This window comes from Protopterus annectens, chromosome 2.part1 (genome assembly GCF_019279795.1).
Source record: "Protopterus annectens isolate FY-2018-M chromosome 2.part1, PAN1.0, whole genome shotgun sequence".
Lineage (NCBI taxonomy): Eukaryota > Metazoa > Chordata > Ceratodontiformes > Protopteridae > Protopterus > Protopterus annectens.
The window spans coordinates 1,795,878,479-1,795,902,986 of NC_056729.1; the positions used below are offsets into that span (position 1 = coordinate 1,795,878,479).

Sequence of the window (24,508 nt, forward strand, 5' to 3'; positions counted from 1 at the left end):
TCTGTATCCCTTCCTAGAGTGGCCTTAATTTTAAACAGGTAACGTAAAACAAACTCTTATGTTTGCTTATCTTTAGCATAATTTCTGGAAATCCCATCACCTGCCAGTGTGTACCAGGATAAAATGAGTCCAAGACTATGGGTCAGTATGACAAGCAGATGTTCTCCATTGCCTTGGATCAGCAGGCTCTGAGTTTTCTATCCACTTATACCACTTCCAGATTACTGTTATAGCAGGCAATGGAGAAAAAAACATTTCCTTTCCGTGGCTTAAATTAGTTGAAACCATGGGAAAAAATGTCTTTTACAGGGTCATTACTGGGGTTCCATATGACTTGCTGTACATATGATGAGGCAAATGTTGTGAATGAGACTGTTGCCATTAATGTATGCCTTCACAGAGCTTGTTGGTGTCTTGGTTCATAGGAGGTTTCTAGGCTAATGGCCGTAGGGTCTTAACAAGCCTAGCCATGTAATATCCTTGTTCCCTAGTTGACCATGTTTAGATGGTCGTTGTTAATAGAGTAAATCAATGTTTAGCACGGACTGCCCCTGTCCATGAAGGTGCGAACCTCCAGGCATAGACTTGAGTTTCTTGAGTAGCTCTACTAGGCTTTCTTTTATGCTTTTGTAAGTGTAAGGTCTTCTTTCATGAACCTGCTTAGGGTATCATTGAAGATCTGGGGAGAAGGGTCTAGGTTCTTTCCCCATTGGAGAGGTTTATGTGCCACATTCCTTCACTTTTTTCGCCCTCCAAGGTAAAACTTTTAAATGCCAGATGCAGCTTGTCAGATGTCACGTGACTCTTCCTCTGCCCCTGAAAAGTCCTTTCAGAGGTCCCGGTAAATCCATTACTGGGACCCATGGGTCCTAGACAGCTAAGTCCACCATGTTCTGAAGTTAGTCGGTTCTTTTTTGTCTCTTCTTCATCCTCCCTTTCTGACAGGCACAGTCCTGAGAACCGTTAGACAAGAATCTGTAAACCTGGCTCCAAGTGCACACCAGTAAATGCACTGTACTCCAACCTCTTCCTGATCTGCAGATGATCATGGTTGGATTCTGACCAGGTATAGGATTAAGCATTTTAATCTTTGCATTAGTTTGAAAATTCATGTGGTCATCATTTGGTCTTTGATGCCTGTTTTATTGGAAGTTTTATATAGTGATGTACATAGACCTACTGGATGGGTAGATGTGTATCAGTGTTTTGCAATCACACAGAAGTTTTATACGTGTTGCATCTGGGTGCAGCATTTTCCATACATAGTACTACCCTGTGGCTTTTCCCATTATCACTGGGGGTGCATTAGAAATGTAGCTGTTATAACATAGATTTGCTGTTATAACATATATTCTACATCAGTCAAGTCTGAGGACCTTTGTCCACAAACTGGCTGGTGAATGTCATCTCCCAGGAGTCTTTGAGATCTGCTTTGATTCAGGTGTTTCATTGACCACAGTCCTGGGGCCCACAGTCCTTGGGATCAATCTGGATATGGGCTGTCCTGTGTTTCACTCCTGGGGGTCTGTGTCAAACGGAGGAGTTTTTTCCATCTGACACCATGTATTTTATTCATACCAGGTGTGTTGCATACTAACCAGTCCCTTTCTTTTTTTCTTCCTGTATGCAACATTCTTGAAGTCTAAAAACTGGCATATTGGGTTGCAGCTCAGAAGACAGTGCAAGCTTGTAGTATGTTTCTTTTGCTTCTTTTTGGGCTTATGGTAGCTACAACATTCAAAGAGCTTTGGTGCATCTGTAGTCATGTGCCTTGCTAGTGGCTGCTGAATTACTGATTCTCGTGGTAGTTCTAATTCTGGGTCCTTCCTGCCATTTCTTACAATGTACTTGGATTCCTTTTTCCTGGTCTTGCCTACTTCTTCAGGAGTGTTTCCCCCATTAGATGCACCATGGAAGGTGTGTGATGCCCATTTTGGGTGTTCCATGGTTCAGTTAGTAGGACTTTGCAGAACAGCTTCCCTACATCATTGTATGTAGGGCACAATGACCTACAATCTAACAAGCCAATTTCCAGTTCTGTAAAATGGTGTTTCTCCAGGGGTGTGGCTGCCTCTAGCACTCACTTCAGAAACATGCACTTTGCAGACATCTGTATTGTGGTCACTTGAATGTCTGTGTGCTACTTTATTAAGGGCTCTAGCCTGGGAGTTCATTCCAAGGTGATAAGAGTCCTTTAGATGGGCAGTTCTGGAGGAAATTTTGCCTGATCTCCACTTTTGCTTTTTGGTTTCTTCTAACCAATACAGGGGGAATTTTGGGATACATATTTGGGATTCTGCCCAATTATGTTGCCTATTGAAGAAACATGTAATGGATATGTGAACATGCACCATGTAAGATGCTTTGTGAGTGAACTTTCTGGTAGTTAGGGTCTTATTCCCTTCTTCCATTCCCTTGTTTTTTCTTTGTTTTCTGATGCATCCAAAGTTGCAGAAGGACCAGCTGTACATGTATTCTACAAGTTTGTAATTGATTATTGTGTATATGTTTTGCCAGGTATTAAATCCAATTTGAGAGAGGGTCAAAAATGTGTGTTCATGGGAGACATATCCCAGACACAAGGGTACTGCATATGAACCAAAGAGGGCATGCCATTCCAAACACAGAAGCTTGTGACTGATTGGCAGATCACTTGGGAAGACACTAAAAGAAAGTTTTCAAGTGTTCTGCCCATGACAGGAGGTCTCTCAAAGTAATATCCCAGGTATGTGAGTGGTTACCATATCAGCTGATGTTTGAAAGGGTCTTCTGCAGGTAATAAATACTACAGAAGCCCTGCTAAAGATCAGCTGGTATGATGAGTACTCACATATGTTATTTTCCCTTTGAGTGACTCTTCCATTAACATTTTGTTTTTATTTATCTTTTTGTTGACTGCCTCTTTTCAGGGGACACCCCAGGTGGTATTTATACTACTAGGGTAAATTTTAGCCAGGGCATTGGAGAACTTCCCCTATTCTTTTTAATAGGTATTTTGGGATCTTTTACATCTACCTGAGCTACCACCAGCTCAAGCAGATGAGACATTGGTTTAATGTCTCATCTGAAGAATAACACATTCAGGAGTGCAGCTGTCCCCTTATTCTGCACTGCAGTGTCAGCAATCTGTCTGCCTGGTATGGGAATAGAACCCACAGTCTTTTGCAATAAAGGCAAGTGTGCTGCCTGTTGCGCCACTGATATAAATATCTAGGTTAGCTGGCTAGTAAAGGTTATTTTAGCAGAAGTTCTGTGTAAAGTGTTCTAAGTATGTTTTTAAACCGAACCCACCAAAGCCAAATACCTTTTTCACTTAGTGCAGCCCAGTACAGATTCACAAACTGGTTTATATTGATCCAGTGCCTGCTACAGTTTTGCATCTTGTTTATTAAATTATAAATCTATATATTGTTTTATGACATTTCATCTCCCCTGCTAATCAGATGGCGTTGGATTCAAGGTGCATGATATAGTGAAAATATTTTGTTATTAACACAACACTAACAGTTTGCTTTTTGGTTAAATGTAATAATGTTTTTATTTGCACCTAGCATCACTGTGTGGGTCTGACTATGGAGATGGCATTGTAATAATATAAGGCTGTTTTTATTAGCCTTACATGGCATGTTCTAATTTAGGCATGCTATCACAAAGTGCTGACTTGTATTGTGCAAAGGGAAACCTGTTTTGTGGATAGCTGCAGACACTCTTTATGGGTCATTGACAGTCATTTTTTTTCTGAAGTCAACATGCAGTTTTGTAGAGAGTGGATTCTTCACAGTAAAGCACTGGGTTTCATCTGCTATTACTGCTGGTGTAGAGTAGACCATGTAGTGCTAGTGAATTCTAACAGAAATATCTAGAAAGTGGTCAGACTATCAGTCAGATTGTAATTCTACTGTAGTATTAGCCTGTTCTACTGTTATCTGGTATCTCTGTCACCCAAGGGTATGAGCAGTGTACGTCTGGCTTAAGTGTGTTTGGCTTTCTTCAAAGGCAGCATAGTCCTTAATGACCTACATGTCACCTGCTAACTGATGTATCATTACCTCAGTATTTGAATCAAGACTCTAAAGATGATGTACTTAGCACACTGTAGATGTTACTGGGCATTTGTTGGTAGCAGCGATGTGACGGGGTTCCCAGTACTGCCTGTCCCAAAATTACTGCAGTTATCAGTCAAGAAACATATGAATTAAACATAAACATGTCCATGATTTTATATTCTGGTGGTGGTGCTGCAGTAGCGTTGTCGCCTCACAGTAAGACGCTGTCCGGTTCGATTCTCAACTAGAGCATCTTCTGCGTGGTGACATGCGTGAATGGGCGTACCTTCATTGAAGGTTGTGTGTCAGGGCTGTTAACTCGGCACGTAAAAATCAACTACCAATCATTAGTGGACCGGAGTTCCGCTGTGGCGACCCCTAACCGGGGAAAGCTGAAAGACACAACAACAACTGGTGGAAGTTTGAGGCATATCTAGTGATTTACCACCATGCAAATTCTAAGTAAGAAAAAAGAAAGAAAGTTCAAAAGATCAGCAGTCGGAGAACACCTGGAGTAAAACAGATGACGTTAAGTTAAGGAATTAGAAGTCTAGTTCTCTGGGCATGTGGCTTGGTCTCTCCTCTGTGTCCATTGTCTCTTGCTTGGTAGTGCCTTTTCACTTTGTTCCTTTAGTGCGACTTAGAACAAGTACTTTGCCTGCTTTCCTGGGGGCAAGTCCTGGGTAGAGATGGAGTCCAACAAGGCCTCCCAAGTCCTCACACCTTCTGGGAGGGGGGGCAATTAGAGAAGGTAGACGGCTTCTTTATGGCCAGAGTGGATCTGACTCCAGTGTATTGTCTTCACCTCCCACTCAACCTGCCAAGCAGTAAGTAAGTAAGTCTGTCTTCACCAGCTAGTTTAGATTTGTTGGACTACACTTTAGAATTAATTTTGATGAAAGATAACATTCAGTTTGAGAAAATTATGTGGCTACAGGATAATATCAGTATGGCTTCTCTATTATTGATATTACAAGCCTCCTAGCTGTCAGCAGTCTCTCTGGCACACACTGCTATGGCTACACCTTCACCTTTTCATCCTTCCTTTCTTCCTGAAAATAATTCTGATGTTTGCATAAACCAATCTGTTTCCTCCTAGTTTTGTTCCTGATAGTGCAATGAGTTTTGTAAACAGTAGTTTAAAGCATTGTATAGAGCTGTTGGATTAACTATGATTGTTATCCTTAGCTAAAAGACCAACTGGTGTGAACAGAACTAAAGAATTTAATTATGTTTCTTCTTAAAATGGAATAATTGAGCGACTTCTTTTGAGTAAGTAAGATCTTGGGTGTTCTAACAATTTTAGGTCCTCCTAAAAACCTGCAACATGGAAAAGAAGTTCAGGCAGCTCTGAATTTGAGTGTTTTCTACCACCAGGTAGAGTTTAGGAAAGTTATGCTTTAAGCTTTCCTTTTTCTTTTGTTACATCATTGTTGCATGTTTGAGGGATGTCTCCTGTTAAATCAGCTGTTTTATGACACACAATGGTCTCCGTACTTTCATTACATAAAGTGTCATGTGGACTATTATCTGCCTTGTGAGTGATCTGCAAAGCCTGCTGTTTCTCATCTGTTCTGCAATGCAGGAATCTTGGTGTATTTTGCATTTCAATGAGCAGCTGCTTCTTCTCGTCTGTTTTATAATGCAGTCATCTTGCTTTGTTGTCATATGGCAGTGACTGCTTCTTCTCAGGGTTTCCTGCTTTTGACAGTGTCTCCGTCTCTGCCTTGGCTCAAGTGGTAGGCATTTACCTCAGCTGGGAGGCATTAATTCTAGCCTTGGTACAGTCTCTAGCTCATGGAACTTCTGATGATTGCAGGTGTTTGCTATGGGTCAGCCACTAGAATTGGTTATCTTAACTGACTGTGTTGGCACCTCAAGGTCCAGGCACATATTCTCCTCTGTTTCTTGATACTTTGAATACTATTTTCTTGACCCTGAAAATCTAGTTATAGATGACAATTCTTCATCAGACTCCATATCAGCTGTGGTTACTATCATTGTGATTTGTTAAGCCTCCTCTTAGCTTAGGCCACTTCCAGTTGTTCTGGGCTGCACAGACCTTTCCACTCCAACTAAATGTGTAATCTGATGTTGTCCATTTCATTCTGCCTCACTACTGGATATACAGATCCAATGTCAGATCCAACTTGGCCAATTCTCAATATTTACGATCTGAGCCTCAAGCTCCTCCTCTCCCATAATGCCCCAGTCCTCCTCTAACCCCTCAGATCTCGTTTGCCACCTTCCAGCTTGGATGTGATTCTGTAGCCTCAGCACAGGTAATTGTTTATTTCTTTGGTGTCTATTTTCCTTTTTTTCTGCAGTGAATCTCTCTTTTTTAACTAGTATTAATACGCTTATCTCTTTTTGTCTTTCATCCCCTCCCTTTTTAGCTAGTTTTAATTAAGTTTTTTCAGTGACGTTAGGGTTGTCTCCCACCCCACCCCCATTTTCTTCTGTAACCATTAATTCCAGTTTTTCTCCTTTAACTGTTTAAAAAAAAATTTCTCCTGGTATCTTTGCTTTCTCTGTAGTAGAGTTAGTGTAAATTGGTTTTGGTGAACTTATCCTTGAGTAGTGCTTGTATGTGTGAGTGTGTGTGTGTGTGTGTGTGTGTGTGTGTGTGTGTGTGTGTGTGTGTGTGTGTGTGTGTGTATGTGTGTGCACGCTAATCCGTCTGACTTCAGTATGTCTGACAAACCTGTGGGTTTTAAAAGGTGTACTTCTTGTGTGCATAATATTCCAGATTCAGATGCCCACAAGAGGTGTGTGCAGGTCGAATGTGACATTTGTGTGGCTTTCAATCCCCACACTTTTGGTGATCTTTGAAATAAGCTGAGTTTGAGAGGTCTTTTACTGACCTCTAGAGCTCAAACTCTTGTTTCTAAAGAGCTGAAGAAGCGTGCCCCCTCAGCATCCCAGGGTCCACATTTTCTGTGCCAGAAAAGCATCAAAAATTATCAGATCAAGCCACTTTGGATTCTGCTGATCTCCTCGCCTTTTGGATTCAGAAAGTTCCTTGGATCCGACAGAGTCATCACCGGCTAACACCAGAACACTGTTGGATACTTGGCCTTGGCTCCAAGCTGTTATTCGGATCCTTTGGTCATTATTCAGATCCAGAGCTCTCCATCTCTGGGCGAATCCTCCTCAGGTCAGAAGCACTCAGATGAGAGGTCAGGATGTCATACTCCACATATGAGCAAGTTTCCTTCTCCAGCCCCAGCCGCCTATCCCCAGTCAAGTGTACTCATTCTTCAGCCTCATGAAGATCCTGTTGGCTGTCGCACTCAGACATGAACAGGATGATGCAGAGTTCTCCCTAAGCCTAGATTCAATTGGGGATTTTGCCATGTCCGACCCATGCGGGATCCATGAGAGCTCCAACTTCTGTACCTCTGTCTCCTCTTCTGATTTGACCTCTGGTTTCAGAACTTTAGGATCTGACTTTTTCGAGTGGGCTGTCATCAGAGCAGAGAATTTTTCTTTCTTCAACTCAGCCAGTGTCCCAGACTAGCTCCACTCCGATGCTGTCTGAGCAGAGTGGGTACCAGACCTGAGATTTTTGCGCCAACTCCTTGGGGTTGGTCTTGGCTCTGACCATTTTGGAACCATCTCTGCCCCAAGGGGCTTCGGCCCTTGACAGTTCAGGCCCAGTGCTATCTGGAGACATTGGACCTGAGATGGCTTCTTCCTTCTCTTCCTTGGTACCTCTGGCTGTGAGGGAGATGGGAGGAGCTTCCCTGGGTTCATCTGTCTTTTGAGTGGCAGAATGGACTTTCTCCCCAAAACAAGAAGTGACCCCTCATTCCCTGGATCCTACCCAATTTCCCCCTGATCTGAGCTTTACGCCCATTCATCCTGTCTGTAGTCAGCCCCGCCAGGAGAGCCTCCAGGCCTACCCCCAGCAAGGGGTTCTCCAGTCTTCCAATTCCTCTCCTAAGCATTCCACAGGGGAAATTCATTGGAAGAGACAGTGCAAGAGGAAGCGATTGGACTCCCCTTTGCAGTCATTGACAGAAGACACTGAAGTCAATGAAAGGGAAGGGTCCCTCTGATCTCCACTCGATGACATCTCCTTCAGAGATATTTTGGAAATACTGAAACAAAAGGGGTGACTGGTCATCCCAACCCCCTTCCTCCAAGGAGTTGTTTTTTCTGGAGACTTTCAGGATGGGCCCATCTACATCTTGGGTGACCCCCCACCAGCAGACAAGCTCATTGATCAGGTCACCCACTGGGCATGAAAGGAGCCAGACACCTTGTAGCCCATTACCAAGCTCACAGACAAATTCCTCAGCCCCCCTAGTGATCAACCCTACTGGAGCAAAGGCATCCCGGTTGATGCCATTGTGGTATCAGCAGCCACTAAGAAGGAGCTAGCTGAGCAGAGTTCTATTGTTTTTCCCGCAGCTAAAGAGTCTCTGGCTTTGGATAGGCATGGGAAATGTGTGTATGCCTCAGCTACTTTTATGTTGAGGGCATTAGATTATTTGGCACACTTCAAGCGTCTCCAGGGGGAACACGGTCAAGGAACTCACCAACTCTCTGGCACAGTCCTTGAAAGAGTAGGACCTCAAGAAGGCATCTCCCCAATTGGCCACTATGTCATCAATTCACAATTGGCCACTATGTCATCAATTTTTAATTCCTCAATGAGATTAATTTCTCATGCTGCAGAAAGAACCTCTTGAGCAGCGGGCACAGGCATAGTTCTTCACAGACATGCCTGGATGAGGCTTTGCAGGTTTGTGGTCCCCTTTAAGGCATCATTCATAAATGCCCCCTTTGATGGCTCCTCCTTGTTTGGACCATCAGTTAAAGACACTCTTACCTGCAGCAAGCAGGAGGGAACGACCTTATCTATCATAAGGATCAAACATTCTTCCCACAATGGACCTTCTCTAGAAACCAACAGAGTGAGAGGAATGAGTGGTTCTGAAAGTCCCAGGAATCTTTCCCAGAATCTCAGAATGAATTTTCTTCTAGAGGCAGAGGAAGAGGATTTAATAGCAAATGCCACCTGAGAGAGAGAGGGGGTCCACAGAACCAAAGTCTCAGACAACCTTTCTCTGACAGGACTTACCAGGGTTCCTGAATCACTGCCCAACTGTCCTACTCTGGAGACAGTTGGGAGCAGACTATTGTTGTACCCAGACACCTGGAAAAATATAACAAATGACAACTGGGTGTTAAACATAATTTCCAGAGCTTACTATATTCCCTTTTCCCTTCCACGTCCCAGTCCTAGGAGAAATCTCCCCAATGTGCCACCCAGGAGAATGCCATCCTAGAGGATCAGAAACTTCTGGAAAAAAGAGTCATGCAGGAGGTCCCAACTGAGCATCAAGGATGTGGAACTTACTTGTGCTTCTTTTTGGTGCCAAATAAAATAGGGGACCTTCGACCGATCTAAGATTTAAGCAATCTGAACTTGTTTTTAAAGAAGTTGAAGTTCTGCATGGTTACAGTACAGTCCATACTGCCACTACTAAGCAAGGACAATTGGATCTGCTCTATAGACTTCCAGGACGTGTACTATCATATCAAAATAGACAGGCACTCCAGGAGACACCTGCGCTTCTGGCTGAGAGCCAGTCATTACCAATTTAGAGCACTGCCTTTGGACTCAACACCCCCTGGGTGTTCACCAAATGTATGGCAGTGGTTGCAGCCCACCTTCAACTGCAAGACTTCCAGGTGTTTCCATATTTAGATGATTGGCTCTTGATCGCACCCACAAGGCATCATCTGCTTCAGGCCATCCAATTTCTGCTACAGCTTTTCAATTGCCTGAGAATTGCAATGAATTTGGCAAAGTCAAAGATGTCCCCTGTACAGGACATAGAGTTTATAGGGACATAGGTGAACACTGTCTGTCTTGCCTTCACAACCAATAATATCATTGAGGCAACAAGTACAACTGTTACTGGATAGCTCAAATCTGCCGGCTCACCTGTTTCTGAAGGCTCTAGGATCCATGTCAGTTGCCATTTTTCTGGTACCATCACCAAGATTTTTCATGCAAGTTCTCCAATGGACTCTAGCGGTCCAATGGTGTATTCTGTATCATCCAGTATCAGCCCCCATCAGACTAACTCAGATCTGCAAGCATCATCTACAGTGGTGGATGCTTGCAAACTATCTCAATCTCGGCAGACACCCCCCCCCCCATAGCCACAGTGACCACTGATGCTTCTTTCTGGGTGGGTGGGAGGCATTATCAGGGAAGATTGGTCCAGGGTACGTGGTCCACGACAGAGACCAAATTGCATATCAGTGTCCTTCTTTCACTGCAACCCTTTCACAACTGCCTCCCTCTGGGAATGATTACAATTCTAACAGAAAACATGTCAGTTGCTTGGTCTATCAACAGGCAGGGAGACAACCCTATTATGCCACTTGTGCAGGGAGGCCGGGAGAGTTTGGGAATGGGTGATCTCTTCAAGCTGCTTTTTTATTGCAACACACATTCTGGGGGAGTCCAGTATTCTGGTGGACAGACTAAGCTGATTGAGCTTGAGTCCACACAAGTGGTCCCTTAATCAATCAGCAGTGAATCAGATATTCAGCCGTTGGGGCCAACCTTGCTGCAACCTATTTGGCTCTCCCCTGAATAACAGTGGAGAGTCACCCAGAGATGCTCTAGCCCACGATTGGCCCCAGGGTCTCCTGTATGCTTATCCTCTGATTCCTCTGCTCCCCAAAGTCGTAGAGAAAGCCAGCAGGTTGAAGAGCACTCTGATCCTCATTGCCCCCTTCTGGCCTTGTCAGGTATGGTTTCCCTTCCTCCGGTCTCACAGCAAGTATCCTCCATGGATGCTGGATCCCAGGCAGTATCTGAGTTTCCATCCATCAGAAGTTCACAGCCCCAGTCTCATATCCCTAAGACTAACCACTTGGTTTCTCCACTTCCAGTGATTCTATGAAAGTCCAGGCTAGCCTTCCCTGTTCAAGAGATTATACTTGGTTATCAAAGGCTTTATATCAAAAAAGTGTATAATATTAAATGGAAGAGATTGTCTATTTGGGCATAGGATCAGAATATTGATCCTTTTTATGTCTGTATTTTGGATATGAAGTATTCTTATGTTTGTTATGGCCCTAGCATCAGTTCATGTTCCAGGGAAACAAAACTGCCTAGCAGGCACATAATGAGTTGCTGTCCCAATCTTGTTTTGAAAGTTAAAATTCATCCTGCTGATAGCATTTCATGTTGAACTCTGAGATTAGGAAGAGCTGAACCTCTTCACCAGTTTGAAAACAAAGTTGCTTCAAGTTCCACTTCTTCCAAACAAATTGTATGTTTGTGTGTTTGCTTTCATTTTCTTCTAGTATGTGAGTGTCTGTGTAAAGCTGTCAGCCTGCCTTTGCTCCAGACTAAATTACAGGTACATCTTAAATGCATTCTGTAGTCCGGCTCTTTGTTCCCAGTCATGAGATCCTTAAAATAGAGTCCTGTGCAAGTTAATATCCTCTCCACTTTCTCCCTCTGTTAGGGATGACATGGCCTGTACCTCAGGAGCTGGCTGTGTAGCTAGACTTGATATTCCCTTTTGCTAGTAGGTCTCAAGCCTTCCACTTACAGTACCGCCAGTGAAAAATGTATGTATTTTCCTTTTGACCTCTGGAGTGCCATCTAGATTCTTAAAACATTAGTGAGTATCTGTGATTGCATCATCTGTTTCACAGAAGAAGCATCTGTTACTGCATCATCATGTTTCACAGACGAAGCATCTGCGACTGCATCATCTGTTTCACAGACGAAGCATCTTTGACTGCATAATCTGTTTCACAGATGAAGCATCTGCGACTGCATCATCTGTTTCACAGACGAAGCGTCTGTGTGCATCATGTTTCACAGATGAAGCATCTGTGATTGCATCATCTGTTACACAGATGAAGCATCTGCAACTGCATCATCTGTTTCACAGATGAAGCATCTGCGACTGCATCATCTGTTTCACAGACGAAGCATCTGTGACTGCTTCGTCTGTTTCACAGACGAAGCATCTGCGACCCATCACTTGTTTCACATGTAGCTGTCTTGCAGGTGTAGCTGAAGTAGATATAGGTTCCTTCCTACCTGACTCTGGTGAAACCCCTATTAGGCCCAACACACCAAGGTGGCAAGAATGACAGATTTTATTCTAGGTGACACATCTAGTTTAAAAGGCAATAGCACATCCAGAAACAAATTATTTCAACAGTGCACCAGTTAGCAATAAGGCAAGGTGATACATGTATGCAATGAAACCATACATCCACCCTCTTCCCCAGAACTTAACAGAAAAGGTGTTGACATTCAAACATGCACAAAGAAGGCAATATAATTGAGCAGTAAAGCTTTATAATGCAGCAGTACAAACACAGGAGAAAATGCAATGTCATTAGGCAATAAAAGAGTTATAATACAGCAATACAGATATGAGAAAATGCAATGTCATTGAGCAGCAAAATTCTTGAAGGCAACAATACTAACATGAGCAAAATGCAATGTCATTGAACAATGAAGATTTATAATGCAACAATACAAATATGAGAAAATGCAATGTCATTGAACAATGAAGATTTATAATGCAACAATACAAATATGAGAAAATGCAATGTCATTTAGCAGTACTACACCCTCTCCCGCCTTGATCAATTCCAAACAGACCAACTATGAAACACTCTATTATACCCTGTTCACTGGCCAGTGACTACTTACAGTCTTGCTGCCGGCATGATGGGCCTCAAGTTTTAGCTCATATCATAGCTCTCAACCTTCTGTTTCCAAAAAGAGGAACACTAGCCCTCATAATGTGGAACAAATGGGCAAAATGTAGAACACATACTAATGGCTTAGTAACAATTTTAACTAGGAAGGCCATAGGATGGTTACAATATGCTGGTTTTACTTATAAAGAAGATATTTTAATGAATTAATATGATTCATTTATATTTACCATGGATTTCACTTACAAATTCCTAACACTGAATGTGTGACAGAGTCTTTCAATGTGGAACTTCGAGGAACATTGAGGAACATGAACTTTTTAAGACCCCAAATGAGGTATGTTCCTCGTAATGAGGTACACTTGAGAGATATGGCTCATATGGATCCCAGTTATTTGTAATCCACAAAGCATTTGGGGGAGGGGGAATCCACAATCTTATAAAAATATAAAATGACGGCCAAAGCCTCTCACTACCCCATCCAGAATATCCTAGTGACCAGGCACCGTGGTCCCTCTGATGAGAAAAGTAGAAAAGTCACCTACCAGAACTCTGGTAATCATCTATGGCATGTTCTTCGTGTTTCACTGTTGCAGTCATTACATTTGGGTTATCTGCTTGCAGGTATCCCTCAGTGGGCCTGATTAACAAAGTCTGGGGTCCTGCGTCGGTTGCTGTCCCTTCTTCCATGATGTCAGGTCGTCAGGGGTATAAAACATGCAGCCGGTGCCATTACATCAGTCTTTCTTGCCGTGTGGTGGAAAGCAAATACCTCATAAAGATTTTCATTCATACTGCATTCCTTGCCTAGGCCCTGACCACGACGTACCTTGCTGTCAGTTTTGTGCTTTATTTAATCAGCGCACTATCCGTCGTCGGTATATTTTCGCCTCTAAATATTTCTGTTCTTGGTTTAATTATCAAGAAATGTCATCAGTTAGCCATCCGACTACCGGGATTCCAAAAAAACACAAAGATAAAGACAGAGACAGGCCGCCGAGGTCCAAAACTGCCGACGATGCTTCTCCTAAGCCAGTCGCCAATTCGCCGGTACTCAGTGAGGTACTTTTGCAGCCCCTGATACCCGCTACTTCTGATTCGAAGGCCTCTACTGAGACCCATTCAGAGTCTGATATGCCGCGAGATCCTTCAGTTATGGAACCCGCGGATGTCTCTACCTTGGATGAGTCCGGAGCCGCTGTGCAGGCACCGGCTTCTGAGGGTGTATTCAGGCCTACCGACTTGCATATTAAACCGACGCCTCCTTCTTTACTTAGGCCTAAATCTCGATCCATGCCTAAAAAGAACGACGCCCAGGCCACATGCTCAGGCCTCTATGCCTAAAAAACAAATGATAAGAATGGCTGAAGATCTAATAACTCTGTTCAGGGGTAGCCAGCCCTCCCCCTTCTAAGAGGCCTAGGACTGAAGTTGAGTATGAATCTTCTGATCAGGATTCTGTTGTTTCTGATTCTTCTGATGATCTGGATTTGCCCTTATCTACTTATGAAGATTCTGATGCAGAGGATTCCATTCCCTCTGCTTCCCCTCCTGAGGATTTTTCTTTTGGGGAAACCTTACATACTCTAGGGGAGCATTTCCACTGGGAAAGCCAGGATTTTTCTGATTCAAAAAAGAGGCTTAGGGATTTCCTTCTTCTACCTCAGCATAGGCCTTTAGCTATTCCTCCTGTACTAGACATTGTTGGTGATACTTTTTCGGAATCTAGTTTGGCCCCTGATTCCCTGCCTCCTGCTCCCAGAAAACCTGACAGATACTAAAGGGTCCCTGAGTCCCACAAGTTCCTATTAAAAATCCTATTGCAGATCCAGAGACTATTTCACAGGGGCCCAAGGGCATTAAGGCTTCTACTGCTAAAAATCCTACCCCTTCTGATAGAGACTCCAGGGCACTGGATAGATGGGGTAAGAAGGTTTATGCTTCTGCAACCTTGGCCATTAGGGCTTTAAACTGCCAGTTGCATATGTTAAAGTATCAGCAACATGTTATTGGACTGCTTAAACAGAAAATGATGTTGATTCCTGACTATGTGGAAAATAAAGAATTACAGGATTTAATGCATTCTGCTGAGCAAGTTGGAAAACATACTTTGCAATGTGGTTTTGATTCATTAGAGGCCTCTTGCAGTGCTGCTGTTACTGGGTCTGTGCTTAGAAGGCATGCTTGGCTTAAGGAGCAATCTTTGCCTGATCATTTTAAAGCTAAATTGTTGGATGCTCCTTTAAATATCAGGACTGCCTGTTTGTCAATAAGGTTGAGGAAGTTCTTAAAAAGATGGAAGATAAAGCTAAATCTATGCAGACTGTTAAATATTTCTTACAAGTTCGGCCCCCTAGATTTAGTAGGCACTGGCCCTCAAAGAATTGGTCCTTTCCAGCCCCTTCCAGGTCTTCTCAAGCCAAACCCAGACACAGCAAAAATTCCAGGTTTCAGTCCCAGGGAACATACAGAACTAAGTAGGGGGGGCTCCACTTCCAAATCTGGGAATAAAATTCTGCCCTATGGTAAACTATTTCAATGACTTCCTTTTAAAATTTCCAACCACTTATCAACTGACTGCCCTTTGGAGAGAAAGAATGCTCTTCATGCAAAGAATTGGGACCTCATTACCCAGGACAAATGGGTTTTAAATATAGTGTCCCAGGGATAGAGATTTCACTTCCATGCATTGCCCACACCAAGCGGGTGGCCAGACCTACACCCAAATCAGTGGGCAGAGGCCCAAAAACAAGTACTTTCTCTCTTAAGCATGGGGGCTATTCAGCTGGTACCAGAAGAGGAAAAGGGACAAGCTTTCTTCTCGAGACTCTTCCTGGTACCCAGAAAAGACAATTCATGGTATCCTATCCTGGACCTGTCTACTCTAAACACATTTTTGGAGATTCCAAAATTCAAGATGCTGACTCTTCACCAATTACTTCCTATGCTAGGCAAAGATGCCTGGTTGACAACACTAGATTTAAAAGAAGCATACCTGCACATCCCAATCAGGGAATCTTGCAGAAATTACCTACGCTTCAAAGCAGGCTACAAGCACTATCAGTTCTCTGCACTGCCCTTTGGCTTATCTACTGAGTCCAGTGTATTCACAAAGTGCCTAGCTCCAGTTATTGCATTTTGCAGGGAAAGAAATATTCAAATATACCCATACCTGGACGATTGTCTAATTCAGGCAGAAAGCCAGGACATACTTTTGAATCATCTGGCCTTTGTACAAAGGGTTCTAACTTGTCTGGGGTACACCATAAATGAAAAGAAATCACACCTGGTAACCTGTCAACAAATTATATTCCTGGGAGCAAACTTGAATACAACTTCACAGATGGCCTACCTCACGCCAGAGAAACAAATTCATTTGACAACCTACTTCAAACAGGTGGCCACAAAAACCCTGCTATCTGCAAGACAAATACTGCAAGCCTTGGGGTTCATGGCCTCCTGCATTTTTCTAATTCCACATGCAAGACTGCATATGAGGAAACTACAGAGGTATCTAAAAAGCCTATGGTGTCAACATTCTCAAGACCTAGAAACAATGATTCCTATCATACCTTGCCTACGCCTAGAGTTCCTTTGGTGGGCAGAGGCCTGCCACCAAAACAAGGGACTACCTTTCACACCACCCCCTGCTACCCAAACCCTAACAACAGATGCATCAGACTATGCATGGGGGCTCACCTGGCAGGGAAGTGCATTCAGGGCAAATGGAACCCAAGTCAAATGCACCTGCATATCAATCAAAAAGAAATGTTAGCTGTACAGAATGCTCTGACAGCCTTCAAGGACCACATTCTTCCAGGACAACTAATGGTAAAGACGGACAACACCACTGTTATGTGGTACAGAAACAAGCAGCGGGGGGTACACATTCTTACCCCCTCTGCAGACTAGCCATGGCATTGTGGAACACAGCCTTGAGCTACCAAGTGCACCTACAAGCTCAATTCTTGCCAGGAAAATTAAATACACTGGCAGACAGACTAAGCAGAAACCTCATGGACCCACACAAGTGGAAACTGGAACCAAGGATTTTCAACATGTTGGCAAGCAAATGGGGGAGCCCAGATATAAACCTGTTTGCCTCTCCCCAGAACTACCAATTGGACAAATTTTGCACAAGGACTTCCCACAAACAAGCCTGGAAAGTGGATGCTCTGTCCTTCAGCTTTGCCTTCCCCCTCTGCCTCTGCTACTACTAAAAATCAAACAGGACAAACCAAGGATGATTTTGATTGCTCCAGACTGGCCGCGCCAACACTGGTACCCCCTCCTGTGCAATGTGTCATGGTTATCTCCATGGCACCTGCCTCAGTCTCCTTCCCTGCTGTCTCAGCAGGCGAACCAGATTCTGCACCCTCAGCTTCTAATACTGAACCTTGCAGCCTGACTAATTGCTTAATCTCTCCTTTACCATCCGTTAGCAAACCTGTGATGGATATCATTTTAGAGGCATGGAGGCCTAGTACTAGAAAATCTTATGCTGAAAAATGGAAAAGATTCTGTGCCTGGAACCAATCTCAAGGGATGAGCACAGCAGCGCCCAATTTACCTCAGATTTTACAATACTTAACTGAGATGCTTCACTAGGGCCTGTCTTTTTCCTCCATTAATATCCACGCCTCAGCCATTTCACCTCATTATAACACAGAACCTCCCTTCTTCTCTCATCCACTGCTCAAGCAGTTCCTCAGAGGGGCCAACAATTTGAGACCACCCAGTGGAGCTTCATCCCCAGCCTGGGACCTTAACTTTGTCTTAGAGAAACTCACTCTACCTCCTTTTGAGCCAGCTGCTACTGCAGACTTAAAATTTCTTTCTTGGAAAACAGCTTTCCTTTTAGCAATCACTTCAGCTAGAAGGGTATCTGAATTACAGGCCCTTATGGCAGTGGAGCCTTTCATCATCTTTCATGCGGACAGGGTGTCCTTCAGAACCAATCCATCCTTCATGCCCAAGGTGGTATCCAGTGTGGCTCTTAATCAGTCCATTCATTTGCCAACCTTCTTTCCCAATCCACAGAGTAAAGGGGAACAGATACTGCATTCCTTAGATGTGCACAGACAACTTAGATTCTACTTGGACAGGACTAAACCTCAAAGAAAATCTGAACAACTGCTGGTGGCATTTGCTGCAGAGGCAGAGGGGGAGGCTATTTCAAGGCAAACCATTTCTAAATGGATAAGCCATTGCATTAATTTCTGCTATAAGCACCATGGAAAACCTATCCCCCAGGGGATCAGACCTCACTCCACCAGGGCTGCGTCTACCTCTACAGCCTTTCTTAGAGGCTTCCCTACCAGGGACATCCTAGAAGCTGCTACCTGGAGTTCTGTACATACTTTCACCAAGCATTTTTCATTTGCCAATTTTATCTAAATCCAGAGCTGGCTTTGCCACTGCAGTCTTGCAGGGCCTTATAGCTGGCCCTAATGCTATCTAAATTTCTCCTTCCAACCATAGCTTTGGGAATATATCCAAATGTAATGACTGCAACAGTGAAACATGAAGAACATAGTACAGTTGTATACACTTACCATAAATGTAGATGTTCGAGTGTATTCACTGTTGCAGTCCTGGTTACCCCCCCTCCAGCCCCCTAACTTTTTTGACCATACCTCTGCTTTCTTTTACTATGCTTAAAAGTCTTTTTGGTATATTTGCTTTTTTGTTGGAGGTATATCTTTGTACTTTTATATTTAATTGCTTCCCATTAGGGGGGCACCTGACATCTGGGGCAAGAAAAACTGATGTAATGGCGTCGGTTGCATGTTTTATACCCCTGATGACCTAACGTCATGGAAGAAGGGACAGCAATCAACGCAGGACCCAAGACTTTGTTAATCAGGCTGACTGAGGGCTACCTGCAAGCAGATAACCCAAATGTAATGACTGCAACAGTGAATACACTTGAACATCTACATTTATGATGTGTACACAACTGTACTTTCTCTGTACTAGGCCCAGAGGAACTCCTTTCTTGCTGAATCATATGCAGGAGTGGAACTACTGGTTTCAGACTTCTCTCCTGATTCCACAAAATACCATCATCCAGGATTTCAGCGAAAGACAAGACACAATCTGCTGCTTCACTTCCCTATCCCCAAAGCACTAGAAAAGAAAGTCCAGTCATGCTGGAAGGCCCTTTTTCCCCTTCAGCTCCCAGTTTCAGCCTTCCCTTCTTCAGCTAGTGTTCCAGTGTCTCCTTTCACTTTTGAAAAATGTGTTTTATATTCCTGAAAAGAGCTCCACCTTGTGGTGTAATGAAAAACTACAGTCTATTACTTCTACAATGAAATACAGTGGGAGCTACACACAGGCGAAGCATCTGTGACTGCATCATCTTTTTCACAGACAAAGCATCTGTGACTGCATCATCTGTTTTACAGACAAATCATCTGTGACTGCATCTGTTTCACAGATGAAGCATCTGTGTGTGCATCATCTGTTTCACAGATGAAGCATCTGCAACTGCATCTGTTTCACAAAGCATATGTGACGGCATCATCTGTTTCACAGATGAAGCATCTGTGTTTGCATCATCTGTTTCACAGATGAAGCACCTGTGACTGCATCATCTGTTTCACAGACAAAGCATTTGTGACTCCATCATCTGTTTCACAGAGAAAACATCTGTGACTGCATCATCTGTTTCACAGACGAAGCATCTGTGATCCATCTTCTATTTCACAGATGAAACATCTGTGACTGCATCATCATCTGTTTCACAGATGAAGCATCTGTGATCCATCTTCTATTTCACAGACTTAACATCTGTGACTGCATCATCTGTTTCACAGACGAAGCATCTGCGACCCATCACCTGTTTCACAGACGAAGCGTCTGTGACTGCATCATCTGTTTCACAGACAAAGCATCTGTGACTGCATCTGTTGTACAGACAAAGCATCTGTGACTGCATCATCTGTTTCACAGAGAAAGCATCTGCGACTGCATCATCTGTTTCACAGACGAAGCATCTGCGACTGCATCATCTGTTTCACAGAGAAAGCATCTGTGACTGCAGCATCTGTTTCACAGACAAAGCATCTGCGACTGCATCATCTGTTTCGCAGATGAAGCATTTGCGACTGCATCATCTGTTTCACAGACAAAGCATCTGTGACTGCATCATCTGTTTCACAGATGAAGCATCTGTGATCCATCTTCTACTTCAAAGACTAAGCATCTGTGACCTATCATCTGTTTCACAGATGAAGCATCTGCAACTGCTTCATCTGTTTCACAGATGAAGCATTTGCGACTGCATCATCTGTTTCATAGAGAAAGAATCTGTAACTGCATCATCTGTTTCACAGATGAAGCATCTGTGATCCATCTTCTATTTCAAAGACGAAGCATCTGTGACCTATCATCTCTTTCACAAATGAAGCATCTGTGACTGCTTCATCTGTTTCACAGATGAAGCATCTGAGACCCATCTGTTTCACAGACAAAGCATCTGTGACTTCATCATCTATTTCATAGATGAAGCATCCATGTCTGCACCATCTGTTTCATAGATGAAACATCTGTGTGTGCATCATCTGTTTCACAGGCGAAGCATCTGCGACTGCATCATCTGTTTCACAGGCAAAGCATCTGCATCTGCATCATCTGTTTCACAGACAAAGCATCTGTGACTGCATCTGTTGTACAGACAAAGCATCTGTGACTGCATCATCTGTTTCACAGAGAAAGCATCTGCGACTGCATCATCTGTTTCACAGATGAAGCATCTGCGACTGCATCATCTGTTTCAGCATCTGTGACTGCAGCATCTGTTTACTGCATCATCTGTTAGATGAAGCATTCGACTGCATCATCTGTTTCACAGACAAAGCATCTGTGACTGCATCATCTGTTTCACAGATGAAGCATCTGTGATCCATCTTCTACTTCAAAGACTAACCATCTGTGACCTATCATCTGTTTCACAGATGAAGCATCTGCAACTGCTTCATCTGTTTCACAGATGAAGCATTTGCGACTGCATCATCTGTTTCACAGAGAAAGAATCTGTGACTGCATCATCTGTTTCACAGATGAAGCATCTGTGATCCATCTTCTATTTCAGACCTATCATCTCTTTCACAAATGAAGCATCTGTGACTGCTTCATCTGTTTCACAGATGAAGCATCAGAGACCCATCTGTTTCATCTGTGACTTCATCATCTATTTCACTACACCATCTGTTTCATAGATGAAGCATCTGTGTGTGCATTGTCTGCCACACACACCTTTTATTTATCTGTGTCAGACCTGTTGTTTGGTGATGATAAATTACAACTTTCTGACCTTTTATGACCCATCAGACTTTGCCCAAACAATTTATAATAAAGGATGTCCATCTGAGGTTCCTGATGAAGAATCCGTTGTTTTTAATCTGAGATTTATGAAAGAAATATTTTGTGTCCATCTTTCAAACCCATCTCGTCCATGGCCTACCAGTTTGTGTTCAGGATGTCCTTCATGATAGTTATAACATCTGCTAGAAGGAATTTTAGAAACTCAGACTGTTTTATATTTAATGACTTTTAAAATGTGACTAGTCATCTTTTCCTCCAGTAGGAAGTTCTGATATCTGCTTAAATCAGTCTCTTCACCTTCTGGTTTTGTTCCTCAAAGTACAGAATTTGGTTAGGTGACTGATCCACAGGCCTGATACACAGTGGCAGATCTGGTTTTACTTTATGAGACCCAACAACTAAATGGACCAGTCATTCTTTTGTTTTAGCTATGGGTTGGTAGGAAGGGGACTTACATTAATCTTTGTATTATTAGCTGTGTTATTAACTGTCACAGAGGCCCACTGGATTCTTCCTATAGGGGTAAGTACTTTTGTAACAAGCATAGGGGCCTGTTTCAGGACTTGTCTACACCACATATTGTACCATGATAAGTGTGATTATCATGAAGACATTTACGAAGTACCATAGCATGCATCTGCAATTTTCAGGAGGGAATGACTGTTGACAAGTTGCCTTTTTACCCCTTTGAGTATACTGGAACTTTTTTGTTGGGTACATAGAAAGTAGGAATATCGTCAAAGACTTCTAATGGAATAAGTCTTAACAGATTTTTATTTAATGATAGGAATCTCTTACGGTTCACAGGTTCATAGGCAAATAATATGCTAGCTGCCCTTGTGAACCATTTTAAGCCAAGCCAATTTCCCTTTCAAAGTTAAGAATCTTGTGTCTGTGACGTAAACACCATACCCATTTTGCAAAGAATTGGATTCTGCAAGTAACATGCCTTAACTACTTGTAGAGGATGAAGTATGGCATGGATCCTGCGATGATGGGTGCTGCGAGTTTTAACCATGTGCAGAGCATGACAAGAATGTAAACCATGGGTCATGTGATGACCCACCACTGGGCCAGTAATCAAGGAGCCTCAATCCTCACCACTGGCAACAGTGGTGGACATACATTTGGAGGATAACAGGTACACACACAGTATTTCCAGGTGCAGCTGCCTGCATCAAGTGTAGTTTCCCTTAAGAGTACACAGAGACCACAATCAATCTAGGGATAGTTTCTTCCTCTTTTTCCAGATCCCCAGTAAGACTCCCCAGTGGCACAGCTATGGAGTTGAGATTTCAGCTGAGTGACCAAGTCAAGACCCACCAACACCCTCTCTGTCCAGCCAGTGCACACACACACACACTATGCGGTTTGATTTGCACACACACACACCTGGGAAACGCTAGTACAGGTTTACTAGCTTATGCCCCCTTCTGCCCAGACTATAAGGAATTTATTACTGCCACCAGTCAACTCCTTATCAGCTACTTTAAGGCCCTTAATAAAGAGTGTCCAGTCTTACTGTGTAATATTTATATTAATACAAATGGTAGTTTGGCCAAGAGCAAGGCTATTAGGAATGGCCCACACAGTGTCACCTAGTAAATATGCAAGTACTCTCAAAACTTAAATATCTCTACACAGATCAGCCACAATAGTAGAAGAACAAGACAATATTAAATATAAATTCACAGTGACATCAGAGTTTAAAACCACAGGAAATATTTAAAACAACATTGCAGGACAGTTTGAAATAAATAAAGAAAAATATCTAAACTAAGCTTTTCTATATTCCTTACTGAATCTAAGAGAATTACTATAGTCTAGTTAACTTACTTAATTAGAGCAAGGTAGATGTTGCGGTGAATGGTTCTTGTCAGGTCCAAGACAGAATACAGAAGGTCAAATTAATACCTCAAATAATACTAGGATAACTTGCAGAATGACATAATTTCTTGCCATCTGACTCTATCCCAGGTGAAACCCCCACTGCTGGAAGCTGACAGTATTTAGCATCTACCTGTGAAAATGCATAGATCTCAGATCTTTGGCAGATGCTGGAAGTCATAAAACAATTACATTCCTCCACGTTTCAAGACTAGTAAGTCTTTCACCTTAAAGACAATACAGAAAGCTTATCAACACAGACTCTGTGTCTCTAGCTCATTGAAAACGGAAAGATACCATCTTTTATTACACAGCCATAAAGTAATTTAATTTCAGCTGTTTTTCTGAAGTTAACCTCCTGTATTCCAGTTTCCACTGATAAAATATATACATTTAAACTGTTATAATAGTGCATGTACATTTGTCTTTTATTCCAGTAGGGCACACTGTGGTTGCATTTCAAACAGCACTTTGCAAAAAACCTTTTAACACACATTTCTGTACCAAAAGTTTGATGTACACGACACAGAGTTCTAATACAGTTGTAATACAAGCATCTTATATAAATCATGTTGATATTCGTAAATGGCATATAATTATTTACAAAATTCCAGATAGCCCATCCCAGCTCAGGATCCAAGATTTGTGGATATTGTAAGTATTTTTATATGTGCACATTATCAAATCATATTGTAAAAGGTCTTGCAGTGATGTTTTCAACACTTGATAGGCCCAGTTCAAGAGTGCTTTTGAAAGTTTTCTCAGAAATTGCAAGAAAACAAAAAGTTCCCAATATTTGTTTACTGATTCTGAACTGCTTATTTGATCACTCAACCTATTTTCTATATGTTTCCTTATCAGTTCTGTGTCACACCACCAGGCTTAAAAAGTCAGTTTTTAAAAGTTTTTTTCTTGGTACCCTTTTTCACCTCCTGCTTACTGACCATTAAACCTTCCCTTATTGGACTCAAGCCCATTCATTTCCTAGATGTGAGGAAATCTTAGATTTTCTAGGGCAAAAGCCGTCCAGAGTGGCCCTCATCTAGACAGACACTGGGATGTTTTGTGCTCTTGTCATCATCCCAGCAATGATATAATCATTTATAACTGTCCTACCCCCCCTCCTTTTGGGTGGTTTTACAGGCATCTGTTTTGCCCTCAGGGAATGCCTTTGCCCCTGTATCGGTACATGATTATTCACACATCAGACAAGGACTACCATAACTGGTTAGGATGGCTATGACATCTTCATTCTTGCAGTGACCCCTGTTCTTTCAACAACAATTCTGTCCTTTGATAATGATCATGTCAGGAGCAGTGTTCTGAGCCATCTAGGATCCACCCTTTCCACCCCAGAATGGGCATTCCCATATTCCCAGCCTGCGACATCAAGTTCCAAGTCACTAATCTAACTTGGGTGAGCTGGGATATTGTCAGGGCTTTATCACTCTATGCCACTGGCACAGATAAGTTGTTTAAAAGTTTATCTTTCTGTTCCTTAATCTTTCAGAATGTCTTGTCCTTTG

The 24,508-nt window shown here is 42.8% G+C and overlaps 1 protein-coding gene across 10 annotated transcripts in view; it reads left to right on the forward strand.

Annotated features, from left to right (window-relative positions):
- HSPG2 (heparan sulfate proteoglycan 2) overlaps positions 1-24,508 on the forward strand; it is a 2,126,006-nt gene that overhangs the window by 462,278 nt on the left and 1,639,220 nt on the right. The window lies entirely within an intron of this gene.